Raw genomic sequence first — 9953 nt, forward strand, 5'->3', positions numbered from 1 at the left:
GTAGAAGATTAACTACTTTTTGCTGTGTACAGTTTTAGAGAGGAAAAAAATTAAAAGAGCACCATGCAAAAGTCTGAAAACCCAGGGATTTAAGCTCTCAGATACCTTTTACCAAGGTCTCAGAGGTGATAGCTTGTTAAGGCTATGGCTTGTTCAGAATCATTGTTAGGAAAGGCCAAGTCATGCAACGTTCAAAGGGTCCTCATATGGGGACATTAAATATGGGGAAATTAAAAATGTACATCAAGCAAAAGTCCAGGTCTCAGGAGGTTAATAAATTCTCAAACCTCCTTAAAACGTATTCCAATAATCATCTAAGCAGCTGCCGAGCTCTCTGGAAATTAAAATAGTTGATGCCCACAAAGCAGGAGACGCCAATAAGAAGATAGCAAATGTAATTAAGAAACTACAGTCAACAGGAGAGGTGGAGGTCAAGCTGAAGACCAAGAAAACTTTCAGTGAGCAGAATTTCAAAAGAACTATATGGAGCCATTTACTCTAGAATGATCTCCCCCATTATCTCTGTTCTACAGTGGCAGTGTACAGTGTTCTCCTCCATTCACATTTTTCTAGGATGCTCTCCTCCATCGTCTTACTTTCTCCAATATATCTGTTCTACACGGTTCCTCCCCATTCACATTACTCTACAATGTCATCCCCATTTTCTCTTTTCTAAAGTGTTCTCCTTCATTTACATTACTAGAATGCTCTCCTCCACCATCTTAGTTCTACAGAGTTCTCCTCCATTTACATTTTTCTAGGATGCTCACCTCCATCATCTTAGTTCTACAGAGTTCTCCTCCATTCACATTTTTCTAGGATGCTCACCTCCATCATCTTAGCTCTACAGAGTTCTCCTCCATTCACATTTTTCTAGGATGCTCACCTCCATCATCTTAGTTCTACAGAGTTCTCCTCCATTCACATTTTTCTAGGATGCTCACCTCCATCATCTTAGTTCAACAATGTTCTCCTCCATTCACATTTTCTAGGATGCTCACCTCCATCATCTTATTTCTACATGGTTCCTTTTTATTCACATTATAATTTGACATTGTTCAGCTCTATTCATATTTTATTATGACACTCTTCTCCATCTTATTAATGTCTGTTTCTGCTGTATGATAAGCAGCAGTAAAACTATTAGTGTATTTTAACTGTATGTAGCTGCTGTTGTTGTTTCCCCAGAGAGACGAGATTCCAATACATTTGGTCCTTAGTCTCAGTGGCCACTGTTAAAGTAATGTCCATTCTGTAGTAATGTAAGACTCATGACGCACTTCAGCTGATGTAGTGACCTACGATGTTCACTAGAAATAACAAGTGCATTGTGGGAAAGATTTTACGGTGCCCTCAAAATAACCCTAAAATTTCTCTTCACGATTCAGACACTGTATGGGTCATCAGGCTTTAGCACCACAAGGTCAAAGACTGAATCATATTTCCAGTGACCCTTGACTTGGAAAAGTGCCCCCCTCTAAGTCACCAGACAGTTAACAAGCTGAGACAGCGTTTTGAGAATTGCAGGCACGTGGAGAGGATTTCTACAAGAACTTCCAGACTGAAGACTGAAGACAGCTCCCAGGAGAACATGACTGTGTACTTCCTGTGAGGCTTTATGAAATTTTCAAGACATGAAAAGCTAGATTAAAATGCGTCGTTTGCATTTTGGGTGAATGGAAGGTGTGTAGATAGCAGGTGGCATATGGACAATATTAATAAAAACATTTCGTAAATAATAGAAATAATAAGAGTCACATCTTTAAAGACATTTGAATGTATCTGTTATATCTGTCAAGAATCAATTAGACAATTAGCACTTTGATACAACGCCAGGGCAAAAAAATAAATAAATAAGAATAAAGAAATAAGAAAATGTTTTGGTCAGAAAAAAGTGAGTGTACTGAAAGATACATTTTCGGTAAGAAAAGACAAAAATTTAAATAAGAAAATTTATTTTATTTGAGTTTTTTTACATTATTTATGTTGTAAGTATGTTTTGACTCGTGAAATGTAATTGAGTAAAAGTTCAGGTTTTCAATTTCAGTAGTAATCCAGTGAAGTATAAATGCTCAGAATATCACTTAAAGGTGCCATAGAGAGCATTTATAGAGTACTTTTGTAAGTGAGTAAACACTGAGCTGTTGTTTAATGTATAAATAGTAAGTATGTAACTTTTGTTGGGGTGAAAATGCTCACATATAGTTTAATTTACCACCCTGTTATTTAACCCAGAATGACACCATCATGTCCTTTTATGGTGGACACCATATAAAAAAACAAAAAAAAATATCTTCTTGAAAGAGTCAGGCATTATGCTCTGCCCAGTCATTTTTCCTTCTCCAATGGTCTAGCATTAGCTATTACATATAGCACAGCCATTCTGCCCTTTTAATCACAGCCTAGTCTTTGCTTTTAGCCTGTGATCAGTCAGATTCTTGCTAGATGGAACTTCATGAAGCCTTGATTCCATATTCTTTGGAAGTAACCATTGCGTTTAGCCTTTTGTGTTTTGCATTTAGGGGCAGTGGTGGCTCAGCGGTTAGTGCTCCGGGCTGTTGATGGCAAGGTGGTGGGTTTGATACCTGGGCTCGGCAAGCTGCCACTGTTGGGCCCTTAAGCAAGGCCCTTCACCCTCTCTGCTCCCCGGGTGCTGGAGTTGGCTGCCCACCACTCTGAGTGTGTGTACTCACTGCCCCTAGTTCACTAGTGTGTGTGTTCACTACCACAGATGGGTCAAATGCGAGGGACACATTTCGCTGTACAGTGACAGATACTTGCACCTTTACCAATAGGCTTTTGCTAGTAATCTCAGTGTACAGGAAAATAGAGTGTTATGTAAATGTTTTGTTTTACAGCTTCATTTTACTGGTTTATTGGCTTTTGAAAGAGGACACAACAGTGTTTGAGGTTCACGGTATGTCTGTTCCATGTACTGAACTCTCATTATTTAACTATGCCAAGGTTAATACAGTTTTTCATTCTAGCGCCCCTTTAAGTGCTGTGTTTTTGTGGAAATCGTCTTCATGTGCTTGCAATTCTCAAACTGATTTCCTCTTGAAGGTCCAAAAGTATAATTAAAAAAAGAATTATTGAGGCTGTGAAAGTAACAGACCATCCAGCTTATGCAGAAAACACTCCAACTGCAGTGCTACAAAGGTGAAGCTCACTAAGAGAGTCAGATGGACTCTTCGCAAAATTGTTGCTAAACACCACAAATGTTTGGCTTCAAATATTAGCTGTACCTCTGTGACCCTGACTTAATAAAAATGGCACCTCCAGAACTTCACAAGACTGGCGCCACTGGTATCCAAGGTCAATACACAAAGACACATATAATGTTGTGAGGAGCCCCAGAGCAATAGAAAATTGATCATTTTAAGACCTTAGTGTTTAAGGGAGGAATATTTCCTTTCAAAAAACTAGAGACTGTTCCTGACCCACAACTGTTCTGACAGGAGCTCCTTATTAGGTATAGTGATTTTAATATTAGTGTATTTCTTTGTGTTAGGTGTTACCATCTAGAAAACTTTACCTATCTATTTTTATGTTCAGGGCCTGTATTTAGTACAACAGCAGTACTATTCTAATATAATGTTATAAATCTTATAATATTGCAATACTGGAAATTAATAAAATACAAAAACAGATTAGTGATACTCCATACATGACTATGAATGTATTACATTATAGCATGTCCAGAAACACACTAAGGTGTATCACTCAGTAACTACTGGGACTGTCATACTTTGGTATCTGCCTAATCTATATGAACTCTTAACTATCTGCCACTATTATCATTAACCTATCATTAACTCTCATTACTCGTACCATCACTACTGTAATTATATTATCACTATATTATGATTAATATGATTATTATATTATGATATGAGGATTATATCAGCACACCTGAGCAGTACAACAGTCTTATTTGGTGGTTTGGTGACTTTTAACAATACTTTATTAATAGTTCTGATCAGAGGAGGATGGGTTGGTTCCCCCTTGTGAGTCTCGGTTCCTCCCAAGGTTTCTTCCTCCAGCTCTGAGGGAGCTTTTCCTTGCCACTGTTGCCTTTGGCTGCTCACTGGGGGTCTTATATTTTCATGTCTTCTTATGTTGTTGATTTCTTGTCTTTTTACTGATTACTGTTTCTGTAAAGCTGCTTTGCGACAACAGCAGGAGTCAAATTTGATTTGATTTGATTAATAGAAGTTTGTAATTACACTTTCGTCCCGTAGGTGTATTAAGAGGTTAATTGGCTAGATCAAGTATGTTGGGAGTAAGGTAAACACTAAAATGTACATGACTGTGGCTTCCAGGACCAGGGACGGACACCACTGGTCTATGACATTATTAGGTAGACTGTTGTATCTGTTTTGTAATTATGTAATCTGGTGAAATTACAGTTAATTATGAGCTAAGCACCATAAAAACACTGCACAGTTTACATTAATTTAATTGATTAAAATAAATGTCATGTTATTTAATTAAATTATCTGTTCTAGTGCCAGTGGTTCATTAATACAATTTAAACCCATCCCATAACAGATTTCACATGACAAGCTTGGGTGTCACACAGTATGAGATCATGCTGTCATCTTTTTATAGCTTCATATCGATCTCAAAATATAAAAACACAAAAGCGGTCCAGCACAGATGCCACATTCCTTTAAAGTATTACTCATTTTTCTTTGAAACCTGACGTCAAAACCAAAGTCAATTTTATCCCAGTACGTTCCAATCTCCTCCCGGGTTGAGCAGTGTTTCAACAGACTTGTGAATTAAAACATGGTGACACTCCCTGTATCTCCCCCTCTCCGGTTTATTCTTCCCACCATTACCCCCTGTTACTGACCATTTCCTGTTTGACTAATACGTTTGTGTTTAATAACTCTGAGGTCACTCTTCTTGATAAAGTAAAGTACGCTAGCTAAATACATTTGAACTCTGAGGTCAATATTTTCCAGCAGAACTGGGCAAAACTGGTCTCCTCCCAGTGGCAATGAGAGTTAATTCCGAGATGGAGAAGCACCCTTAGGTCATGAGTTCAAGTACACACTGATCTGATCTGTGGCTATAAGGGAGGCAGAAAAACATCAGCAGTGCTTCGACCAGGCTGGTCTCAGGAGGAATTCGTACATGTGTGACTTAAAGAGCTTTTCAGGATTTGTACAGTGTGTACTAACTATAGTTCGACCCTCGTACATCTGCACAAATTCCTGATGTGGAAATCACATGATTTTAACACATTTTTGATGTTACAAACCAACCAGTGAAATTGTATTGCCTGAGCCTACACCTCAACTTAGACCTCAAAATGCAATTCTAACCTTAACTCTAAACTTAATCTAACACATAACCTAGCCTTAACTTTGATCATAACCTAAACTTAACCTAACCCATAACCTAAACTTAACCTAACCCATAACCTAGCCTTAACTTTGATCATAACCTAAACTTAACCCATAACCTAAACTTAGCCTAACCCATAACCTAAACTTAACTTAACCCATTACCTGGCCCTAACACTGATCATAAACTAAACATGACCTAACCCATAACCTAATCTTAACCTAACCTATAACCTAAACTTAAGATAACCCATAACCTAAACTTAACCTAACCCATATCCTAGCTCTTACCTTGATCATTACCTAAATTTAACCTAACCCATAACCTAAACTTAACCTAACCCATAACCTAGCCCTAACCTTGATCATAACCAACCAACATAACTAACCAACATAACCTAATCCATAACCTAGCCCTAACCTTGATCATAACCAACCAACATAACTAACCAACGTAACCTAATCCATAACCTAGCCTTAACTTTGATCATAACCTAAACTTAACCCATAACCTAAACTTAGCCTAACCCATAACCTTAACTTAACCTAACCCATTACCTGGCCCTAACACTGATCATAAACTAAACATGACCTAACCCATAACCTAATCTTAACCTAACCCATAACCTAAACTTAAGATAACCCATAACCTAAACTTAACCTAACCCATATCCTAGCTCTTATCTTGATCATAACCTAAATTTAACCGAACCCATAACCTAAACTTAAGATAACCCATAACCTAAACTTAACCTAATCCATAACCTAGCCTTAACCTTGACCATAGCCTAAACTTAACCTTACATATAACCTAGCCCTAACACTGATCATAACCTAAACTTAACCTAACCCATAACCTAGCCCTAACCTTGATCATAACCAACCAACATAACTAACCAACGTAACCTAACCCATAACCTAGCCCTAACACTGATCATAACCTAAACTTAATCTAACCCATAACCTAAACTTAACCTAACCCATATCCTAGCTCTTGCCTTGATCATAACCTAAATTTAACCTAACCCATAACCTAAACTTAAGATAACCCATAACCTACACTTAACCTAACCCATAACCTAGCCCTAACCTTGACCATAGCCTAAACTTAACCTAACCCATAACCTAGTCCTAACACTGATCATAAACTTAAGATAACCCATTACCTAAACTTAAGATAACCCATAACCTAAACTTAAGATAACCCATTACCTAAACTTAAGATAACCCATAACCTAAACTTAACCTAACCCATTACCTTTTCTTGGGGTGCACTTTAGTTTTGGAGTTTTGGAGGCGAGTCACACAGCCTTCAACGTTGGAAGACGTTGGTTGGCTCCTTTTACGAATTTCTGTAGTATCGAACATGTACCAGTGCCAGACTGTAGCTGCTGCATTAAGAAATATAAGAATAACTTCCATGCTCAGTTTTCATTGGCTATTGAGAGGACCTGTTCAGACTGAGTTCCTGACCTGTATACATGTCGGAAGGCCCGAAATCTACGTCTGTCCTCCTCAGATGCAACTCAATACTCTCTCAACTGTCCATAAAAGACTGAGAATCTGGGCTAAATTTGGGATTCAAATCATATAGGGGCTTTAGCTATTCACCTATAGGGGCTTAAGCTATATAAGCCTTTACATGTCACTGTATATCACTTTTTTAAGGTTTTACAGTCTTAACAGTTAGACCTCCCTTCAAATAAAGTGGCTTATGTCTCTGTAAATTATTGGCCATATTAGCCTCATAAACCAAACATGACTGATTATCGTTGGAAAATTAGTGTCAGTGTGATCTCTGATTTATTACTTTAAGAGTAATCCTTTTACTTCCCCCTATCTGTTACAGTGGCAGCCTGTGAATCCTTCTCATCCATAACGGCCTTTAGCGCATGGATCATAACACTGAGATTGTGGCATGATAGAAACCAGCTGCAGCAAACAGATCGCCATTACGGACCCGTGATACAATAAAGCTGTCACTTTAAGGATGGTCACAAATAACATCCGGACACGGAGGCTAAGTTAACAGTGCCCTATATACACTTTCTGAGAGACACTGTAAATATTTTGGAATCCTTGACGGCAGTGAAATGATGGAGATGAAGACATGTGCCCTTGGTTTATTACGCAGCACAGCTCACAGAAAGCTAATAAAAACCCTTTAGTCACTGTGGAAGATTCCCACAAGGGTGATTGTTGAGTAAAGGCCATCCCATCTAAGCACAAGCCCAAACGGCACTGAGAGCCTGGCGGGTAGAGAGTTTTGATGCAACTCGTCCAAAGTTTTTGGGTTTTTTTTCCCAGCTTTGTGGGAAATGTCGCTTGTGGCCTTGAGTAAAACACTTTAAGCCCTAGCTGCTCCAGAGGGACTGTTCCTGGAGCTACGATGTCCTTTGGCATTACTCATGGGTGCCCACTTTAAAGTTCTGACTGGAATTTAAAGAGGATAGTTCACATAAGCATCATCTCGTATCTCAAAATAAACAGGCACTTTTCTACCCTAAGCAGTCTTGAAGGCCCCTGTCGTTGATATTCAGCTCTGTAATGTGACGTTTCTGTACATTTTTCCAAAGGTGCACTGGGTTACCAGCTAGCCAGCACACAGATATAACCCGATAGTGCCTTAAATGGGCAGATTTGAGTGGTGGTTCATGATTGGTTGGGGCAGAAACTGCAGAAACTGAACCTTAGATAAAATATCAGAACGTGGGATTTCTATAAAATCGAGTATCAAAGTAATTTAGCATTTATTTGCAATCAGCAATCAGGCTCTAGGGTTGTCCATGTGGGTTCCCTCAGGGCACTGGTTTCCTTTCACCTCCCAAACAAAAACACATAGGTAGGTGAATTGGCTTTCCTGAATTACCCCTATGAGTTGTTGTGGTGGTACCCTGCAATGGACTGGCGCCCACAATAATTCCAGGTGGGTTCTGGACCAGGTAGAAGCAGATGGGAAGATGGTTGGATGGATGCTAGAAATCACTGTATCAAGCTAACTGATGGTTAACTGGTTTCCTCAAAGACCGATTTCAGTGGCTGGAAACAGCTTGCCATCATTGTCAGGAGAAATTGATGCTCTGTTGATTATTTGAAATGATAAAAGAGCCTCCAACTAAAAAATAGAGGTAATATTACCTTCAAAAGTATACGTTTGCATTTTATTTTTGTTTACATTGAATTGAAAATAATGTTGCAAATGTTGAATGTTGCAAAAATTGTTCTATAAGGTACTAAAAGTGCTTCTTTGACTGCACCAATAGAGGAAACCCTTTTGGTTTGGGGTTCTGTGTAATAAGCTTTTTAACATGCTGCCTAATGCCAGGCGTGGGCTAGAGGGGTATAAAGCCCCCCATCATTGAGCTGTGGAGCAGTGGAAGAACTGTGTTCTCTGGGATGATGGATGATGCTCCATTCAATACTTTTGGGATGAGTTGGAGAGTTGGGGATAAGGCGGAGTGGTGATCATTCAACCTCACTAACACTCATTCTCACAGCAATGCTACTCCAAAATTTCACAGAAAGCCTTCTTCCCTGGACAGTAGAGACAGTTACTCTAATAAAAGCAGGATACACTCTTTTTTAATACCCTTGATTGAACAGATGTCCCAATACTTTTGTCAATATAGTGTATATTTGGCTAAAATTGTATGTTTTGACTTTAAAAAGTAAAAGCATATGTGTCTGTTAGCTAACAACAGAACTGGCATCTGGTAAGATGACCGTGCACGTTTATGTGGCACTAACGAGCTGCTTTCATATGCGGAAGCATGAGAGATGGAGGTCGCTCTGGATTTGACGTGGTTGTCGTCTGTCGTGTTGTGAGTGACGCAGAAGACACATTGAAATCCAATTTGAACGCCCAGAGCGTCCAGACTGAGACGCATCTATACAAATCCAATTATAATCGCATTTTAAACCGCCTCCAAATGTGGTTTGGATCCGATTTGCAAAAATTGGATTTCATGGGGGTTTTGGCTGTCTAGACTATCCAAAATCAATAAGGATGCAATCTATGCCAAAAAAATGGATTTGGGCTGGAGTCCGAACGTAGCTCTAGATAAAAGATGGAAACGATGGAAATGATGAAAAGGTCGAATTGGCCATGACTTAAAAAGTAATTAATTTACAAATTTGCATTATTTCAATAATGAAAAGGCCTTTTAATAGAGTTTATACCTGGAAGGTCATGCAAAAAGTGACTTTCTGTAAGTTGGCAGGAAATAGATCTTCTCAAAGCCAAGAAAACCAGTGAATCCTTCTACAGACGAGTGGAGAGTAAACTACTGAGGGACAGGTCTGATCTGAGGTTAAGCTATATATCCTGTCTGAATGTAAAATGTCATGGAGGCTGAAGTGAACTGTCATTGTGCTGGTAGTTTGTGTGTGTGTGTGTGAGTGGCGGGAAGGTGGGTGTTGGGGGTGTTCTCCCAATTAGTGGTTTGAAGGAGGGTATATCACTGGCCTTGTTATTTACAGTGCTATACAGCACATATGACTGACAGCAACAGCTCAATGGCAAAAATGGTGCTAACTCCCCAGCGTCCATATTATATGACTTCCATTTCTATCGGGAGCGAAGAGGAGCAAAGTTCAGAA

The sequence above is a fragment of the Salminus brasiliensis genome, chromosome 5, assembly GCF_030463535.1.
Source record: "Salminus brasiliensis chromosome 5, fSalBra1.hap2, whole genome shotgun sequence".
Lineage (NCBI taxonomy): Eukaryota > Metazoa > Chordata > Actinopteri > Characiformes > Bryconidae > Salminus > Salminus brasiliensis.